The sequence below is a fragment of the Amia ocellicauda genome, chromosome 4 (assembly GCF_036373705.1).
Source record: "Amia ocellicauda isolate fAmiCal2 chromosome 4, fAmiCal2.hap1, whole genome shotgun sequence".
NCBI classification, from domain to species: Eukaryota; Metazoa; Chordata; class Actinopteri; order Amiiformes; family Amiidae; genus Amia; species Amia ocellicauda.
This window is the reverse complement of record NC_089853.1, coordinates 43,617,633-43,639,253: the sequence shown is the minus strand read 5'-3', so window position 1 is coordinate 43,639,253 and position 21,621 is coordinate 43,617,633. Positions and strand designations below refer to the sequence as shown.

Below are 21,621 nucleotides of genomic sequence, written 5' to 3'. Positions count from 1 at the left end.
CCTACATTGAACTCTGACCTTGGGCCCGGCTAGTAAATCCAGCAGGGTCAAGTGGTGTCCCTTTTACATCAATTTATGTTTAATAGAACGTTATCATCTGCCTCCCAATAACTGATTAAATACCCAATTAACTTAGCCATGTTGTAAATTATATAGGTATATTGACCGAGTAATATTTGCCCCTAAATCATATCTGCTCGGTTCTCCTGGTCATTAGTTCGTTGAACACCATTATAGAATTAATATTATTGGGAGTCTGGCTTCAGCTTCAACCCATGTCAAATTATGTTGTATAATCACAATGGCAAATCAGGAGAAAACTCTTCCTTAACTGTTTACCGCAGTGCAACAAAACAAAGAAAGGAAGCATTTGAATGTTTCATGTGTCTGTATTTCAATCTGTATTTGTACTACTACTACTATTATAACTATTTGGGCAGCAATGTGAGGTAGTGATTAGCGCTCTGGACTCCTGAGGGGAGGGTTGTGGGTTCAGTCCCAGATGGGGGACACTGCTGTTGTACCCTTGAGCAAGGCACTGTACCTAGATACATCCAGTAAAAACCCAGCTCTATAAATGGGTAATTGTATGTAAAAATCATGTGATATATTGTAACAATTGTAAGTCACCCTGGATAAGGGTGTCTGCTAAGAAATGTCATACTTCGAAACACTGCAGTTAAATATAAAATGATATTGCATTATATTTAAGACACATTATGTGCTGTGCTGTATAACAGAGCAGACACTAAAGAGTTAACCTACCCTCAAATGCAATGTTTATTATTTAACTGTAGTAACAGTTAATTCCAAGCACTTTTTAAGAGAAAACATTACGTTTAGCTTTCTTGAATGTACAGAACAGTTAGTTTCTGAGTGTGCAGAACAAGTGAAGGTAAATGATGACTCAATGCTTACAGCAGGAAAGACTGAGAAGGGCAGGGGCATGGTAAATTACAGAACCTGCAGACCTGAAATGGACTTTTCCTGACATACATACAATGCCAGTTTATTTCTGGTTCTGAATTCAGCCTAGAAACTGTGCACCCATAATGCACTTAGTCATTTCACCTCGTACACATTTATATGTTGAACAAAGAAGCCTTTAAAACAATGGAGACACTAAAGTGCAGTCACCCTGCTAAAGCAGACGCATACTTTAAGCTAGTGTGTTTTAAGGCACCACGGGGAAAAAAGGAAAACAAAAGTGACATCTTAATCAAAACTGCTGTTTAATGCGATGTAATTGAGTGTAATCTTTGGCAGGGAGGGCAAGGCAAGGGGCTTGAGAAAGGTAACAAAATATTTGGAAAGATTGAATCCAAGCACAAAAAACAGAAACAGCAGTGGAATATAGTGAAGAAGTCTGCAGAGCAGCCTGTAATTACAGTGGTGACGACGGGATCTGGTTATTTTCTGGAGCCGACAAGAAACCTCGGGTGCTCCAGCCCACACTCCAACCCCCCCCATCCCAATACACACACACACACAACAGCCCGTCTCAGCCCCCCCCCCCATCGCCTCCGCTCCCCGACTCGGGCTTATGGAAAGCCTCGCAGTGTGGATGGGATACCGGGTAGCTAAGCCTGCTCAAGCCCTGTGGTTGCTGGCACAGCACTGCTCCCATTGCTAGAAATTATATGTCTCCTCGTTCCCTCCTAACCCAGTGAAGGCAGCGAGTGTCTCTTGGCTCAGGGAAACATGTTGTACAGCACGTTGAGTCCAGCCCCGGCCAAGTCCTCCAATTGAAATCTTTAAACTGTTGGCTTCCCCTTCACTACCGAGAGCTTGTTGGCTGCTCTTCCGGTAACTGTTTAATGTCTCTGTGTGCACTCTGTGCTCTTCTTAAAGACACACTGTCTGTGCTGGGACACACGTACCTGACTCCTATGACCACAGAGAGCACATGTTTGTTCCTGTTTGTCCATCTTACTGAACTTGCATGAAGGCAAAAAGGACTTTTGAGCCACTACAACTACTTCTAGTAATAAACAAACACACACACATATGGTATAACCTGGAAAAGAGACACTGTACATCGAAGTGTAAATATCTTGGGGAGTCCTTCATTCAGCAGTGGATCGATAAAGACTGCTGATATATTTATATAATTATTATTGTTATTTCAATTTATATCAATATCAAAGCAAATACATTTGTGTTTCAAGAGTTTCTCAGTTCCAGATATAATCTCAGTCCACCCACGTAGTGACATTAGTATGAATTTGTAATGAGATGTACTTGAAATCCGAAGTATCAGATCTAACAAATTTCCTTTAAAGCAACTTATTTTTATTCACAGCGAAGTCTCGTACTTTGAAGTGAAATTGTTCAGGTCAGACTTGTTGTTACTGATCTAAATTGCTAGTGAAGATCGTTTTACTGCAGCTTCTTTAGTCTCTTTGCATCTGGCTGCCTGTCGCATAATCCATCCAAGTTTGTTTATGCTTGACATCAGACCCCTTTAATAATGGCTGCATGGTAAATTAAAATCAGGGCAAGCGAACACTGACAATCCTTCTGCAGTGCATTGAAACAAAAAGGGAATCACGGGGAGGAAGAAAAAAAGAGGGACAGGCCTAAGAAAATATCAGATTGCCAATTAGTTGTTGGCAGCAGTTTGTCTCCAAGTGTGTAGCCACAGAGTTGGTATGTACTATAAAGGTCCTGGCGCGGTGCCACAATTCAGCAGGGCTCCACGCGATCTTGCTGCCTTATCTGCAGACACTTCTGTTTGTGAAATGAAAGCCAGCAGTGCTGAGTGCCGCAGTGTGGCAGCAATGAGACTGAAACCTTTCCTCACCCCCCCACCTCCTCCATTCTCTTTGGGCCAGTGCTGTTGTCGCATCCGTAAAAAATACTTCAGGTGCTTCAGAACACACAACCGCATTTTGTCACAATTGCAATTTGCTCCCACTTTACCAAGAGAAGAGCCGATTTCAAAATGTGACACAGTGTTCTTGACGTGTTTTTCAACATAAGCTTTGAGGAAAAAGCAGAGAAGAAGGTGTGAAACCAACAGGATTGTTGTTTAGGCACACAGAATGCTTCCCAATACCTTAGAAGCTACTCTGAAATAAAATGACATTTCTTCTCCAGTTTGAGACTTTTTTAGATTTACATTTTCTTCAATGCATGCGTTTATCTGGACGATCTGGAAAAGTAGGAACCAAAACTGCTGTCCATACAGTTATTTCAACTTGATATCCAGGTTCTTAAAGAAACCAGGTAGTTTGGCGTAACACTCATATTTTCCGCCGTCAGCCCAATGCTGCTGAGATAGCTTTATTCCATGCGGGAAAACTAGGAAATAGTATAGAAATTGCAGAATTTCAAGATTTTCCCAGAAAAAATGACCTTTCTCTGTGTCCTTCTCAACAGAATCTTGATCTGGTTGAACCTGCCGCTCACTTGTGTGAACCAGTCCAGATGACTTTATGAGGAAGGTGCAGATTTTGCAGCTGATAAGACCCCCATGCTGGAGGTGCCACAGGTACGTGAAGTCCCATCCGTGAAGTGTCACACATTCACGATGGGTTGGTCACTCAGACTCCAGAGCTATTAGTCTGTGACTTTGTTTTTGTGGACTAGAACTCTCCAGTATAGACCAGGACAAGCTGTCCTACTGATAACACATTGTTTGATTCCTTTAAGTGACTTGTGAACCGCATCAATTAAACAAAAAGGAAATGCCAAAACAGGGACCAAAAACTGATAAAGCATTGTCCTGTCTTCAGTTTAGTTGCCTTATTTTCTTATTTTCTTAATTTTGCTACTGGAGGGGCCCTCTAAAGCCCGAATGTAGATGAAACAATATTTCCATCCGAGGCCGTGATGCTGGCTGCTCTGCCTATGGCTGGTGTGACAGCTCTGGCCCGTGGGGTTTCTGTATTGTGCTTCACAGCCTCACACTCAGGAAAGCATATGGTGTACATGGCACAGGCGACTGCCTCTTAACCATGCTCCCGAGAGCTTCCACAACCGGAATGGCCACTGAACCTTGGGGCTCGGCATTATTCATGACCTCTGGGGCCATCCTTGCCAAAGCCAGTGCGGTCTGAGGGGTGTAAACGGCAACTTAAAGCCAGACAAATGGTATTTTGGCTCCTTTATAGGAATGCTAACTTTGAATAAACTCACTATACCTTGCAGTTGAAATGTGGGGCGCTGTTACAGTTTCTAGGCTACCTGTTTTGGCATGACTCTTGAATTCCTGCTTTTAGATTGTGGATTATAGCAAAAAATTGTGGCACTTTTCTTTTTTGTTGAGGAGTAGAGATACTTATTATCAGTTACAAACAAACTATCCATCAAAACTGAATGACAAAGGCATCGCAAAGCACAACTGGGATGGTGCCAAGGGCCAGTTCAGTTAATTAATGTATTTGAAAACTAGACGACGACTTGGTTGTAATCCTTCGCAGCTGACTTTACTTGTTGGTAGCAGAGAATTAGCCAACACCGATGAAAGAGATTAGGGAATGAAAACAACACAAAAGCAGAAGTAGGCCTCAAGAGTTGTCTCCGTGGCAACCCGGGGTACTTGGGTCCAGGGAGACAGTGGCTCATTCGAGGCATTTCTTCCCTGGCCTGGCAGCTCCTGTTTAATTCAACGAGCTCCAGGCCTCTTCCCAGATGTTTTAATTACAAGGCAGAGAGAGCGCATGATTCCCACCATATGTCTCCACTCGGCGTAAGTAAGCGGAGGCTCTGGTGGGGCGTGAATCCGGCAGGTTAGCCTGCCTTTCTCTGACACGGCGGCTGTCAGCTCGAATCAGCTTCTTCTCCCCCTGAGTGAGCACGCTAATCCAAGGGAGGGCCTTGACTAACACCCCATGAAAACACTCAATTCACAAGCAATTAAAGTTCAGGCTGATATTAAACACTTCCATGAGGAATTACAGACAAAGGAGTGGGGAGGAGCTTGTTTGTTCTTCAATTTTTAGCAATTTGTTTGTTCGGCGCTCGGTGGCGAGAGGAAGGAAAGCGAGGGAGAATTTGTTTCGTTCTGTGTATACATTAGTTCCTTCAAGTCAAGGCTTACAGGCAAAACACACAGTTCTCGTATGTAGCGGAAGTTGTGTGAGGATGTGTAGGCGACATCTTCCATTACACGGTCCCTTATTAATCCTGTATAAAAGTTGGAGATCTGTCTGTTTTAAGTTACCATGTATAGATGACCTTGCCTCTCACAATATTAGTACAGTGAGACGCATGCATAAAGGAGATAAGACATCTTGCAAAGTTATTTTTATCTTTATTTCAGTTCGAATCACTGGGCATTGTTTAAGTGCAGTTCAGGATTTATAATTTGAGTGTACTTGTCTGTAGGGAGACTAAATCCTGTTGCATGGGGATAGACAGGAACCTATCGTACACACCTCACACACTCTGCTCTGCTGATTGCAGGCTCTCTTCAAAAACATCTTTCTTCCATTACCTGGCCCACTGAGAGCAGATATCTGTCTGGCAGCCCTGTCAGTTCTCTTGTTCCAGCAACACATACAGTTGTAACAATAATATGCCTTAGCAAACACAGACAGGCAAATCGCACTCACTCTGCAGGCGGACGTGGGCTTCCCCACTCTGGGAGGTAGGGAGGGTGTCAGTTCAGTGGTCTGACAAGGAAGCAGTGGTAAAAAGCCAGGTTTCCTTGCAGTGCGCTTTAGCAGCACATCAGTCAGTAGTAACGCACTGTAGTAGCATGTTAGTCAGTAGTGCTTGATGACAAAATGGAACAGCTTGTGTACAGAAGGAGATGTGGCTTAACTAGAGTCACTCAGTCACGCTGAGGTACAGATAAAACATCCAAAAAAGAGCTACAGATCTTGTGTCCCCTCTTTCCTTGGGTATCACATCCCATCTTTGACACCTTCGTCATGGGATAACAACGCAAGACTAGACTTTAAACTTTGAAATTGCATGTTTTGTGAGCTGACTTTATCACTTCCCAGCGCCGAAGAGTCAGGGCCTGCAATGCAACCAGGATTTGTCTGGGGAAACTAGTAGGCTGATCATTGTCTCACCACAGTGATTTTATTTAAATCTTTTGGCAATCCTGACCTTCCATTAGAAGTTCATCTTGGCTGCGTCGGGCCTGGTCGAGCGAGAGGATCTGGCCGGACAGAGCGATGCGGAGTGAAGGTCTCCGCAGTGTTCGGTTCAGCACAGGTGTACGGGCAGACGAGTTGATGAGTCAGTAGGACTGTCAGACAGGGTACAGCACAGTGACAGCGCTGTGGCTCGTTACACTGACCTCTGCTGCTGATAAGAGGTAATGTTATATAATTAACCCGGGGGGGGGGGTGGGGCTGCTAGGAAGATGCAGTCATTCAACGCGCCTTGGATATGTAGTGGTTTGAAACTGTTGGGTTTTGTCAAACCACAGCAAAGTACGAAGAATATGTTGATGTTAAAAACACAACGCAATTTTCTTCAGAACAAGGACGTTTTGCATTAAAATGGAAAATGTCTGATGCATGAACAACATCTTTTTTTGATGAACGGTCACTTTCTCACCTTAGTTTCATCAGGTCCTTGTTTGTGTGTTTAGTTTACAATGAGTGTATTCATGATAAAACACAAAAACATAATATAAATAGGAATAGGAATAAATTGGAATAGAAGTGCGGAGGAACAAACCTCTAAACAATTAAGAAAAAACTTTATCCAGATGCTGTATAGTTATTTATATAATGCTTGAGATAAATTAAAGGATCCCAAAACTCTTAATGGATAAGAGACATATTATATATTTAAGGATATATACACACACACACACACACACACACACACACACACATACATACATACAGTGTGTGTTTATGTATGTATGTACTTATTTATTAAAATATACAAATCAAACAAAAACATTTTTTTTCCACCATCTCATGCAGGCTGTTTTTTTTTCCAAAAGGTTGTATTCATTGCTGATGCTATCTAAGATATAGTTCCAAACCAGCATCCCTTATCTGCACTGCTGTGCATTCGCCAATCTCATCAGCACATCACATCTCAGAAGTGACAGGGCTGCACTTCCCAGAGCTGGGTGTGAAGTTGAATATATAGAGTTAATGTACAGAAAACATGAAACTAAAGACAATAAATGTGTCTATTTGTGCCTGTTTTCAGATGTGTTAGTTATAGAGAAAACGAATTATAAAAATAAACCAATAAAATGTTGATTATTAACATTCCAAAAAGCCATTGCAGTGACTATATTTTTTATAGAGAACAACGTAACACTTGGTTACCATGTGCTTCCAGCTGATGATGATTGTGATAATAATTGAAAACCTTAAAAACAGCATAACAGCGAAGGAAAACTAAATTAAAAATAATTGAGGATAAAATTAAACTATAACATGCAACCACGAAAGCACGGATTGTACAAGCATTTATACACACTGTGCTTGAGGAAACGGCAATAAATGGCATTAGAGGAGGAGGCAATTCAGGTAGGAATGCTGTTCTATTTTGAAAACATTTCAATTCCTTGTCTAATTCGAGTTTCTTGTTCCATATGTTAAAACCATTAAAGCCCTCACACACTAACACACCCAAATGCACACACACCCTTATAGTGCAATCACACACTGACACACACACACATGTACTGTTACTTGCGTAAGTAGCTACAGAAAGTAGCTCCTTCAAATCATTGCTATGGGCCATAACCTTGAAAACTCAGGTTTAAAACATTTTCTCGACTTTTTATTGCTATTTATGTTGACAGCTACTTGGCACCTTGGAACGTTCAATCTATCAAAGCATTTTTTTGTTTTAAAAACTGCTTTAGTGGCTCTTAGAGAAACAAAAAAGGCCCTTTAAACATGAATGAAATTGTATTGCTTTTGAACTCGCAGCTCTGCTCCACACACACACCCCCTCCCCTCCTTCCCCTCCTTTCACATAAGCTTTAATTTTTAATGCTTGTTCCTGAATAGGTTTGTAATAAAGAATAGGTACAGTAAGTAGCATAAAATATTGATTTTGTACATTTCCTTATGAATTTTTATTCTCTGGAATTATTAAATTTTTCATATTTTCTGCACTTTAAAGGTTCCTGAAAAAAATTGTCCCTTTTTTTTTTATTAAATAAATCATTTGGTTAAGTTTGTTTATCTGTGGAGGCCAACCTCTCGTAAAAACTGACCTGAGCTCTGTGGGAGTGGAGGGTTTGGCAGGACAAGGGGGTTTGGTGTTTAGGGCTCTTCTATTGTGTTGAAAACGGGTGTGAAACACGGCCAGTGTTTGCTACCTTCATTTGTACAAGACAGTGTTTTAGATCTCAGATTATGGTGCATGGCCTCAGCGCTGGAGTGGAGATTGCCATTTTATGAATGCTTAGTATCAGGGTAGAAAGCTGGAGTGCCTTGAAAGGAATGAATTGAGGTTTAGGGTTTGTTACAGTGATGCACAGACACCCCAGTAAGGCTGAGGTAGAGACTCCCAATCTTGTTTTGAAGTTTTGTGTGACAGAAGTGAGAATGCCCATTATGGAGGTGCTACATGTAGAGAGAACGGGGTGTTTTACTGCTCATTAAGAAGTGCCGGCTGACGGTGTTAGGGAGCCGACACTGGAGTCTTTCATTGCTCATAATTAAGGCGCAGTGACACCGTGCTGATGAGCTGAAAAGTGACTGTTTTGGTGTCCATTATTCATCTGCGAGATCTGGGCGCTGGAGAGCCGAGAACGGAGCATCTCATTGTTTTGGGTGCGAAGCGCAAAAAAGCCCTAGAGCTTCAGGAGAGGCGAGTATTAATATTCAGACAGCGTAGCTGAATATGAAGTATGAGAGTCTTGTAGGGGCCAGGGAACAAAGCTGGAGAACCAGGGAAGAACACTTCACACACAATGGGGTTTAAGATAAAACGCCTGCGAGCTAGGAATTAAATAATAGCAATCAGCCTAAATAGAGGAATATTAATTGTTGGAAATTAAAAGAACTCTTTAGTAAATAATGCCTGGTAGCAATACTGCAGAGTGCAAGGAACATAATTCCAGTTAGGCAACCGAATTCAAAGTCGGGTTAGGTAATTAGCACACTAGGGTAGTTAACCATCCTGAGCTAAAGCCGTAGGCAGCTAACGAACCCAATAAAAACGGTCATTTCTTAACAATATTTCCTGTGTCTGAGAATGTTACAGCTATTTCCTATGAAGCCAGAAATGACTTAAAATCATTCTGTTTCATTTTGTTGTTGTTTTTGTGTTAATTTTCAGTGAATTTTCTTACCTGCTAATTAAAGGCGCAGTGTTTCTTGGTTTTAACAATTGCTTTTTTTTTTTTACTCCCCCCCCCCCACCGTACATTGCTTTTATTGTTTTCTAAAGCAACACAAAATGTACATTATTTGTGTTTTCTGTGCTATCAAAAGAACACAAACATAACATAAACAAATAATTCTGGCTTTGTGGCATTGTGAAGTGTTAAGAATAAAACCACCATAGACTATAAATAAGGCCTGCTTTTGGAGAATTACACATATACAATATGCTGCCTGAAGAAGTGCTAAATACTCCCAAGAGTTATACCAGATACGTATTGCCCGTTCTCCTATCAGAAAGTGAAATACAAATGTATAAACCACAATGAAGTCGCAGTTCTAACTTATCTATTAACCATAACAGAAACCGTGATTTCTAATATGCAAAAATAAAAAGAATTAACAGCCTTCCTGGACTTCATTTTTAAGTAAATATGTTTGAAAAGACCTTGAGCGTGAGTTTAAAAGAGATCAATGCGTTGAGGAAAAGTCGATTCAGATCAATGGAAATTGATTTAGGACGGTGGGCTGCAGTGTTAAAGTCTAAAGCTGCTGCAATAGCCTTTATGAATATTAACAGGCCGAGATCGATACTGCGAGCCAACACTCCGAAATGACAGCGAGCGATCTGCCTTTTCACAAACCCTGATTAAAGACACAACCCCACATTTGTTTGTACAACCTCTCTCGCTCAAAACAGACTGAGCTCTTGCTTTCAGGCACAAAGATCGTCTACAAATACGATGGTTTCCTTTAAAGCTTCCTGCCCATAGGGAAGGAACGGAGAGGGTGTCCTTGTGTGAATTTTAAATGACTAGCATTTACTTTATACCAGTTCATGAAGTAACTGCGGACCACCGCCTTCTTTTAAGCAGCATCTATTCCTAATAGAGCCAGCAGAAAATTATATTTGCATTGCCCTTGTCAAAAGAAGTGTTCCAAAGAGCCGAGAAACTAGGTCACAATGACTGTTGTGAGGATGTGGGGGTTGGGGAAGGGGGAGATTTATGGACCGGTGGCTTTTGTCTCTGATTGGCAATATTGACAGTTTTACCACAAAGATCTTCACTTGCTTCTTAAAGAGAAAAAAAAAAAAAGAAAGCAGGCATAGACCACAGTCGTCGTATAAATATATATTTTGGTAACGCTGACAGAGGTTATGAAAACAACAGCGGGCTTAGACCTCAAGGTAACCTCTGTGTTAATGGTGTGGATTGTGGAGTCCACACACCCTGCTATTTCTTTGTGTGAACTTGAATTCAGCTCAAGGGTATATTGGAATAATGTGGTCTGTATTAGGGAAACAAATTGGGCTGACTTTGCAAAGCTTGTCTAAGTCCAAGTCTAAATCTAATACGTTTAGAGTTATCTGCCCGGGCTGGAGAAAAAAGTCGTTTTGTAGGTGGTAGCCGTATTATGCTGCTTAGTATTAGCTAGAGTTGGAATAAACTTAAACTTATTTATTTTTTTAAATATATATATATATATATATATATATATATATATATATATATACTTATTCTTATTTTTGCCATTAAATGTTTCCGTTATTATAAACTTTTATTTTAGAATGTACTGCCATAAAATGATATGCCATATCATAGTTATGAAGATTTAAAATCTTGTTGATAATATCTAATTGATTTAACATACAGTAATTAATATGTTTTTTGGGTGGTCAAATGTTATAATTTTGATAAGATACCCCTAAATTAATTTAAGTCTGTAAGTGACCACAGGAATCTTTGAGGACAGTTGAGTACTGCTAACTGCTAACAATAATAATAATATGAGTACTAACAGAACACTAATCAACTAACACTGTTTGGAGATGATACATTTCTTTACACTTTACTCAAGGAAGACTATAAATATTGTTTTACGAATGCTGATACAAACATCTGTCATCAAACGGTTTGGCCGTTGCAGTGAGTGTAGAGACAATGGAATTTCTTCCCAGTATTGAAAACAATAGGCATTCCAGAATACCACAGCCCGACAGCAGCCCGTTGACCTTCTACAAAGTGAAGCAAAGCATTATGGGAAGGTACCCACACAGCTGTTCAGTTGCAGAAAAGAAACCAAATCCATAACAGGTTTTCTGGTGCGCAAAGTGAAAATCATTTGATTTGAATTGCTCAGACTCACATGGATCTCTCCCAGCAGAAGATCTTTAAAACAGGTGTGATGGTACTTTTGAATGGGTGCTGCTTACTAACGGTCTACTGCCAGAGCCATCTGCTTTTAAACGCAGGCAGAGCAAGAAGTCACAGCTGCACAGTGTTGGAGGGCCTGTGGACCTTTTGCAGGGTTGGAGCATGTGCTTTTCTGCTGTTGCTCAATGTCACCCTGGCTGGGACTTAATTGACTACAGTGTTTTTACAGAGATAGATACTTTATATCAACAGTCTTTTACAGTAGTTTACAGTTGCTGCACATTCAGTATTGAAGATGCTTTGTTGTGTACCTTTATTGGTGGCCGCATGATTTAGCAGGAAGGGCCACAGATGATGGTTAGCGTTTCATCTGACACACGTGGAGTCTTGGACAGAACTTCAATGGGATGGGGGAGTGGCGATGTGGGTGGGGGGCAACTTTAGGGGCTCCCCTGTGGAATATCCCACCTGCAAAACCCTGTACTGATGTCAAGGCTGTCACTAGTGGTTCTAGTGGTTCAATTATGCTGCATAAAGAAACAGTCTTTCTTTCTTTTTTTATGTACACCTCATGGGCTTAATCAGCATCAAAGACTTACAAATCCAATAAAGCTCCCCCCCCAACGCCACAGATCAGCTGCAAATAGCTCCTGCTGAAAGCCACCGAGCAAGAGGGAGATAAGGAGAGACTGTGGTCAATAGAAATATGAATGGATGTAAGGAGATGGAGAGATGAACCGATAAACAGACAAAGCAAAAGGCCTGTGGATGGATGAATGGAGAGACAGACACTTAGAGAAATAGATAGATACATAGGTAGGAGGTATGCATTTAGACAAGCATACACCAATTGCCTACATACACATACTCTTGCTATGGAAAATGTTAAACATCTGTTGTTCAACCCCCCCCCCCCCCTTCCTTCTAAATTAAATTTCTGGTGTAAAAAATAATAATCCTGAATGTCTCCTGAGCCTGTGTGCAGATTTACAAGCATGTATCACCTCCAAAGTGCTTCCACATGTGGAGCAGGCCTACAGTGTGTGCAGCAGCCGGAGCCAGACAGGAGGCTGGGGGTGGGGACCGGTACTGCTGGAGCATAGGGGGATGGGCTGGGTTGGCGGGAGATTCAAACCAGTACAGGATACAAACACACACAACACAGCCATGAAGTGCAAGAGTCTCATCTGTAGCAAACAAATACAGGACATGTTGTGCTCATCTTCCATAAAACTGAAAGAGTTCAAAGCCATACTGGTTGTCAATGTCACATTCTTAAGTAAGGTAGTGATAACTTGTCCTCAGTAGTTTAGAGATGTTGTCACAATGGCTGGTTACGGTACGAGAGCTCACTTAATCCTGTTAATTAATCTTATTTATTATTAATTTGGTGGGATTTATGATATATATTAAGAGAAGCTGTAGATCGAAACTTCTTTGGGGAGGCCTTCATCCAGCAGCGGATCATATTAGGAACATAAGATAGGATACTATCCAGTTTTTCTTTTAAATGTTCCCAAATTGTCACTTCAACCACATCACTGGGGAATTTGTTCCAGATTGTGATGCCTCTCTGTGTGAAGAAGTGTCTCCTCCATCTTGAATGCCTTGTAGCCCAATTTCCATTTGTGTCCCCGGGTGCGTGTGTCCCTGCTGATCTGGAAAAGCTCCTCTGGTTTGAAGTGGTCGATGATTTTCATGATTTTGAAGACTTGAATCAAGTCCCCACGTAGTCTCCTCTCTTCCAGGGTGAAAAGGTTCAGTTCCTCAGTCTCTCAGTAGGACATTCCCTTCAGACCTGGAATAAGTCTGGTTGCTCTCCTCTGAACTGCCTCTAGAGCAGCGATATCTTTCTTGAAGTGTGGAGCCCAGAACTGTACACAGTGTCCAGATGAGCTCTAACTAGCGCATTGTACAGTCTGAACATCACTGCCCTTGTTCTCAATTCTACATTTTATATATATATATATATATATATATATATATATATATATATATATATATATATATATATATATATATATATATATATATATATATATATATATAAATGATTTATTTCATTGCACTTTGGTATTATGCCTAAGAGTGTTTTGGATGCTGAAGTTAAGGCTGCCAAAAAAATGAATCATCCATATTTTGTAAACATCAGATATGAGATTAAGTTGCAGACAATTGTTTTGACATTCACTGTATATACCTGCATATTTGGATGTTTGACATATGCATACATGTGCAGGGAATTACTGTGAAATGTGGAATGATTGATAAGAATGGTGGAGCTCTAATTAGATGGTATCTAAATAGAAATCTGGCATGAATATGGCTTTATAAATAAAAAAAGCACTTAAACTCCACTCCCCTGTCAGAGAAAGACATCCTTCCCCCAGCTTTAGTGTCAACTTGTTGTGGTTATTACTCTCAACACATTTGGTGTCCTGAAAAGGGGGGGGGGAGAAAAAATAAGGATATTTTCTCGTTAAGAAATTTCAGCATTTGGGCTGAGCCTAAGGCAACAAGTCATTAAATTAATTAGCACCAAAGAAAGAGCCATTTTCTTCTCATTCAGATCCACTTTAATCGTTTTGGATTGCATTAGTGCACACTGCCTTTCTCAATTTCAACAGAACGTTTTTGCAAACTTTAGATAATTGAAATGCTTGGAACATCTTGCACAGGGTAATGATAGCCTATCTGTCTCGACCATGTGTTTCTGTTTTCAAGCTATTAGCTGTTTCTGTGTTTGGTGGGGGGAGGGGACAGGGGTTAACCCTTGACAAACATATGAACACTGACCTGCAATACGGCATGACTTCTGCAGACCACGTCTCATCCATATATATATCTGCCTCTACATCTATTTATATCGGTATCTTTCTCTATATATACATGTAATATAATGTTGATATTTATTTATATGTTATAGTTATTAAACACAGTCCACTCACACACACACACGCACGCGCACACACACACACACGCACACACACACACACACACATCCAAAACTTGATCTATTCATCCCTGCCATGTTTTATTCTTGCTGTAAAATGAATGAAGCAAGAGCAGCACAGACACAGGACATTTCACAGACTCTATGCGCAACATGACCTACAATTATTAGATTACCCGCAGAGGAATTCTTTAAATCCATGGTGAAAACAGCAAAATCGGTGTGTTTTGCTCAAGTGTAGTTAACAGTTAATTATTCCAGTGATTTTACATGCGCTGCTGTGCCAAATAAGGCTTGGCAAGGGGATCTGAATCCTCATCTCGCAGTTCCAAATGTTGAGACTTGTGTCCTCCTAGTAATTCTTTCAATTTGCTTGTATGTTGGGAATGTGGCCAAAACATAATCTAAGGAATTGCAATCCATTAGCTTGAAGAAGCACAGCACTGCACAGAAATGGGTAACCCTTTCCTCTCTGGCGGTTGCGTACACTGCTTCTGTTTTGCTGCCTTCACAAACGGCAAACTGCAAATGACTTGTGTGTCTTTTAACCGCTTTTCTGAAAGTGATGTGAGTGTGGTCCAAATCTGAAGGAATCTATACTGAAATATGCTGCCTTTCTTTTCTTTATTTACAATTTTAAAACCAAGAAATACATGCCAGTCTCGCACTCTTATCGCAACCTGATGTAATCCTGCTGCTCGCTTGCCTGTCTGACCAGTGTGGGAGGGATCTGTTATATTTGGAGTTTGGTTCTGTTTTCCTGTGGTTGTTTCCCTTTGTTTAATTTTGTTTTGGTCGTCTCTTCTATCACAAGTAGCGCTGCTTTCCCTTTCCCCTCCCTGCAGTTTCTCTCACTCAACCAAGTTGAGGCCTGGCTTGGGTAGTGGAGGCCTAGGGCTCTCTCAGCCTCTCGCTCCCCTTCTGTCCCCCCAGCCCGCTGAGCCAGCCTGGCAGCCTCTACTGCCTCTCCCTGTGGATCTGCGCTAACCCCAGTTGTCCTGGCGCGGTGCCAGTCTCCTGCCCTTTGCTACCAGTGACGCTGTTCAAATCCCTCGTTGCCATAGAAACAGAACATTAAGTGTGACCCCTGGATGAAGTGAAGGAAGAGGTGAAAAGCCATTGGTCAGTGGTTTCGCTAACCTCCTCCTCTGTGGACCCCTAGCTAGGTGCCCAAATCCGTGTTAACCCCTTCCCTACAGTTTTGAGTGTATTTTATGTTTTGTTCTTGCTCAGCCACACATTAAATCCATGTTCCTCACATTTAACATTATATATTTGCATTAAGATTATATTTATGATATGTTAAGGTAGCTGGTCCCTGCCTCCCATCCAGTATCTTTGTTTTTCTATTCCTAGTAGAGCGTGGCCTTTGACCCCTGCTCTTGGTTTTGTATTTTTGGCAGTGTGCGAGCATCTGTTGGCCCCTACTCCCCGTTCAGTGTTTTACTCTTTATTTCCCAGTAGAGCCTGGCCCTGTGGCCCTATCGGCCTATAGTCAATGCTTTATTGAGTTCACATGGTAACGAGCGATGTCCCATCCCCCTTTGGGTAGTATTCTCTTTCTCAGATAACTGGGGTTGCATTTGAATCCTATCGTTATAATTGATCAATCACCTCGCTAGCCTAGTGGCTGATTGATTGAAGAATATCCTTAAACTATTACAAGATTGAAGAGAAGAGCATAAATATGGTTTGGTTCCACAATCTGATCTCTCCCAAGTATTTTTTGTTCAAGGCACCCGTTTTCGTTTGTGGTCCGTCTCCCAAATAAATAATATCAAAATAGAAACGCATTGGAATTCGGATGGTCCAGGGCCAGGCCTCCTCTGTCTCAATGCTACAAGTTTCTCAACCTTCTCCTGAGTAGTCCCAAATAAACAAGTGCAAAATGTAATCTCCGAGTCGTTTAGCATTTCAAATTAATTTCCATGTTCGCAGCTGCTGCGTTGGCAAGAACCCATGTTGGACGTTGAGCAAAGCCCGGAGGCACTTCAACTACAAAGATCCTCCACTGTGTTTATGAATACAATATAGCGCCTTTCGAATGGAGCATCTTACTGGGAAAGCAAACCTGCTTTTTCGATGGCAGCCTTTATGTGCATAGGAAACACTTCAGCTGGGACCCTGTCATCCCTCCTATCTGTCAGTATTTTGTTGTGCTTGTGAGATCGACAAACTCACTTTGTACTCAGAGATGTGCCCCCGCAGTTGTAAGGGCAGGGAAAACTAACATTTAATCCCAGTAGCCGAGAGCCATGCTGAGCGTATGCAGCCCTCTCACGTCCAGTTGATGACGGTTCCATATATCACCTGTTTCAGTCTTATCTCTTTTCTCCGGGCCCGTATTTTCAAGCTTGCAGTCGGTTGTTGGGTCCAAGGCCGGGCAAAGCCAGAGAGATCAATGGCACGGGGCTGAGGAAGGAGATGGAGGGACCTGTCAGGCCTGAATTAGATGTTAAATCTTTTGGACAAAATGTATTGTGTTAAGAATTTATCATGCGCTGTTTCCTGCGAGATGATGTATAGAAAAGATTTGTCGGCGAGCACAGTCAGAATGTGCTGTTTCAGGGCTAAAGTGGTTGTCAGGCAGTACATGATAGATTTTTATCTGCGCTCCCTCCATCTCTCTCTCCCTCTCTCTCTTTCGCTCCCCCCCTCTCTTGTTCCCTATTTCCTACACATTATCAATTGCTCCCCTTTATCTTTCTGCTCTCCGTCGCTTCTACTCCATTAAAACTAAAAGACAAAACTGTCGCATTCCGTGTTTCTGGGTTATCACAGCGATGTCTCTGTGATTTAAGCTCTTATGAGGAAGCAGAGCGACTCTCTGGGTGAACAGCCTCCCAGAAGCCCATCCAAGGTGATTGACTGATCCACTGTGAAAAATACAGTGGAAACACAGCAGATTCGTTTGTTTATATAATAATTACTACTAAAGATTATTATAATTTTCATTAATTATTAAAATTATTATTCTTATTATTTGAGAATTGTGTTTATGAAATTAAAATTGGACTGCCCTTGACCATATAATGCATCAGATTCACCTTCATTCTAGTACAGGTGTATCAGACTCCAGTCCTGGGGGTCCTTGGACCCCCAGCACTGGAGTCTGATACCTCTGTATTAGAATGATGGTGAATCTAATGCATTTTTTTGGCTGGTTTGTGCACCCAATTACTTAATGTCATTAATTACTCAGGTAGGCTTATCTAAAACTGTTATATTTGATTTTTTTAGCCAATATGTTACAAGTTGTTGATTATTCCAAACATTGAACCAACGGAACATTTCAGAGTCTGGAGAGAACTGTTCAATTAATTCAGTTAATTGTTTAATTAGACTAATTAAGAAGTCAAGCTGGGCTGGAATGAAACCCAGTGCAGTTCTAGTCTAGGCCACACCAAAGAGCTTATTCTGTCTTCCTGGGTGGACTATTATAAATATATATGTTTTTTCTTTTGTTTGTTTGTAATCACTGGCTGCAGTAGGAACATCCCACAGTGCTGGCTGTGCCGGGGTCGAATAGTTCATAGAGGAATTCCAAAATCTTCCTGGCAAGCTTTGTGGCTTAGGAGCCCGGGGCTTTGCTTTCAGACCGGAAGAATTTATGGAATGCACTGTAAATCCCTCTTCCCGTCACCGTAGGCAACAGCTCCATCCCATACTGCCCTGAAAATGTCCCATGTGCCTCCTTCTCCCCCATCTCTGCTCGAAAGTGGGTTAAAGGAACACGCCTGCGATTCGCAGTGAGATGCTGCTGCTGCACACTTCAACCAAGTTCATCCTGCTTTCACTGGACATGAGCTTTTTGTTTTCTTTGACGTGCTTTTAGGGCTTGTGCAGCTCTTTCATCTTTTCATTTCTTTCAGTTCCAATTTATTTGGCTATTTTGAACATATTTTCTTTTGGAAGTACAGGGCAGAGTTATTTCTTGGCACTGCCACAAATTTTAAATGCTACAATCACACTAACAAACAAACAAACAAACAAAAACAGTGTCAGAATAATGCTATTTAATAGGTTAATACAAATTAATTTATTTTGTTTTAAATTAATTAGGACAATATTTCTATGTATGTATTCTATGTAAATATACATATATTTTAGGTAGACTTATTTTGTTAGTACCATGTATTCAATTCAGTCACACTGCATGGATTTACTGTGGACATTTTCTGTCACATTAAATATATCTCACCAGATTCAGGAAAAAGACATTTTAAAAGATTTTTTTTTTTTTCGAAATGCAAATAATTGTAAATAATTGATGGAACAAATCACCGAAACCCTCCTGACCCTTTTACTATTGTCGTATCTTGTTTTAACATACACTGTCTGCACCTCAAAGAGGCTGCCGGTCTCTGGGGAAGGTTAGCTGTTGGGTTCCTTGCCAGTCACTTCATTATGCCTCTGACAACCACATCGCATCCCCGAAGAGCTGAAGCCATTGGGACACCACATGTAAACTTTATGATAAACACATTGCGTCCAACTGTTTTCACACTGAGATAATTTTCACACGTAGATGTGCCTTCAGTATATGAGTAGCAGTGGGAAGTCATAGTTTTATTGGGGTGCGTGCGTAGGGCTGGCACATCAGAGATAGCTGTGCCATGCTGTTCAGCTGTGTTTGGATACATCAACAGACATTGTGAGAGAGGACAGTGACACGTACAGAACCTTACTTACCCAATCCAGACATAAATTGATCTAAAACTCGTATCAATGCAGAGTGACATGTTTATCTTTAGTGACCTGTGGGCAACAGAAATGAACCCCATTTACATTTTTTTAATGGGTAGACATCCAGGTAATACGACATGATTTGTATCGGTACAATTTCTCAAACCGGTTTGACACCAGTTCAGCTGTGACTTTCGGAACATCTGCCTGGGAAGTAATCACATGATTAGAGACAGTTAATAATAGGTTACAAACTATAAGCGGGCTCTTTGGTCCCAGTACGAAGTCCACTGAAGCAATTAAACAGAGATGAAAGAATACAAGCTGCCTGATAAATAATTGACTCTTTCCCGAAGAACAGGGAGGGGGTATGGAGTTGGGCCGGGTTACGTAACCACAGGGGAAGTTAATGGATGACAAGGTCTTGCATGTTAGGAATCCCAGCAGGAACCACTACAGATTTTGCACTGGTCAGAGCTTAGGATGCCAAACAACACAATATAAAATACCTTTTGATCAAGCCAATAGCAAATGAAGGCTTTAATTTAATATATATAAATACATGTGCAAAGGTTTTGATATAAACTATACAAATATTTACAAATTGTCAATATAGTTAATTATCTAATATTAAAATAGTTTCTTATGTGAACATTTTTAAATATGGTGTATTTCAGTTCACTAAACATTTTCAGTTGTGTTACTCAACAATTGGACAGGTTCTGTATGCTGTCACTACACTCGGGGCTCCAATGCATAAAACAAATACAACAAATACAGAATGCTACAGCCCTGTTTTGATGTACAGACAAGGAACACACCCAGTACAAGGGCTGCACGTTTCCAGACCTCAGATACCTGTCAGAAGAAATGAAGTTGAACCAACTCGTGACGCACAGTGTTTATTTTTACATACACCTTAAAAAATTAATCACACACACACACACAAGGAAAACAGTCCTCTCTGGAGGTTTCCTGTACGCTCTCTGAACGTATAGACGCACCAGAAAAGACTGAGAGAGTGCTACCTTACCGGCCCAGACGGCCTCAGAGACATGCTTTTAGAAAACTCACATCTCTGTTTGCTTTACAAACCTTTGCCGTCTTGTCAGGAATCCAAGAAAAGGACCTTGCATGCCATTTGCTATTTAAAAAATAATAGAAAAGGTATTGAGTAAATTAACATCCTCATTAGTTTGAAAGAACTATAAGCACCTGTTTTCAGTTTCATTAAAAAAGCAGCGTGGTACTTTAAACAAGAGTCCAGTTTAAATTTTAATGGAACTGTGGATATTTGCTGTGATTAAACAACAAATAAAGTGGGTAATTTTGGTATTAAATATGATTTTATAGTATATAATATTGAAAGGGTGAAATCAATCCATACATTAAGCAAGGAACTCAATTAATTAAAGGAACAGTTTGCGTTTGCTCTTGGTACATGATGAGGAACAGGAGTTTCCTCTACTGAATATTGTGCTTTATCGGGATTTGGAAAGTATTCGTGTCGTGGCTTTGCACTTTGCTGATTTTAGGAAATCTTTTTTATTTTATTTTACATGCAATCATCTATTTATACACACAGTCTGTTTTGAATTGACTTTCCCAGGAACAGGAACCCTTTTCTTAAAAAAGCTTTAACTGTAAATGATGTTTTATGAGATGATGAAATATTGACTCAGTCTAAATCCAGTGTGATTCTTACATGCACATCCAGAAATCCTGTCAGCTTTTGGGTACAGTATTTGATCAGTCCACTTCAGAGTTGTTCAAGTGAACGTTAGTGGGATCATCCTTAAGGGATCCCTGGAGGACAAATGCAGGAATCTGGAAAGATTTTGACACCAAATTATTGCAAGTTCAAAAATCTTGCACAACTTTTTTTCCACTCATTTCAGGATTTCCACCCCACCCTACATGACTTAGAAATAGAGTTGGGTTCAATCCCAGCTCTGAGTCCAAGTCAAACCCTTTTATTATTATTATTATTACGATTAAAACACACTGTTTATATATATGATTACTGATTTCATGTTTGGTTTCCTGGCAGCTTCTTAATGGATCATGTCACCAATACACATAGTGCGCAGTGACCCTTACATCACTGGTTTCAGTGCCAGTTCAGAGTGAGTTAACTGTGTTCATTTGGCTTGTCTGGGTGTGAAGTGTGACAATTGGCTGAGATTTGTTTTCCTTTCACTACTTTCCTGGTACTCATTCTAAGGAGGGCTGAGGTGAGGCCAGATGTAGACCAGAATGAATCCTGTACATCTGGGATTGCTTTCTCTGCAGTGAGATAAAATCGGAGGAGACGCATTAATCATATGCTGCTTAAAGAGATTCATAATTAATAACTGATTACTAAACAAGTAAATAGAATGCAGTAATCTTGGCCATACAAAGTGTGCTCTAGGTCTTTGCTAAATGAAAGCAAATGCATAGATTTGTAGGGGATAGTTTAGTGTTCTTGCAAAAAGAGTGTGAAAAAGCAGTAGCTTTGTAGACAGTTGTTCAGCTTGTGACAAATATTGGGGTTTGCCCAGAGCCGAGCTTTAGT

General features: G+C 40.8%; 1 long non-coding RNA gene across 1 annotated transcript in view; it reads left to right on the top strand.

Moving 5' to 3' along the window:
- The window catches only part of LOC136748560 (uncharacterized), a 137,666-nt gene that overhangs the window by 51,485 nt on the left and 64,560 nt on the right, over positions 1-21,621 (top strand). The window contains exon 3 of the long non-coding RNA XR_010816596.1: positions 3,382-3,493. This is a non-coding gene — a long non-coding RNA (uncharacterized LOC136748560). The remainder of the gene's footprint in view (positions 1-3,381; positions 3,494-21,621) is intronic.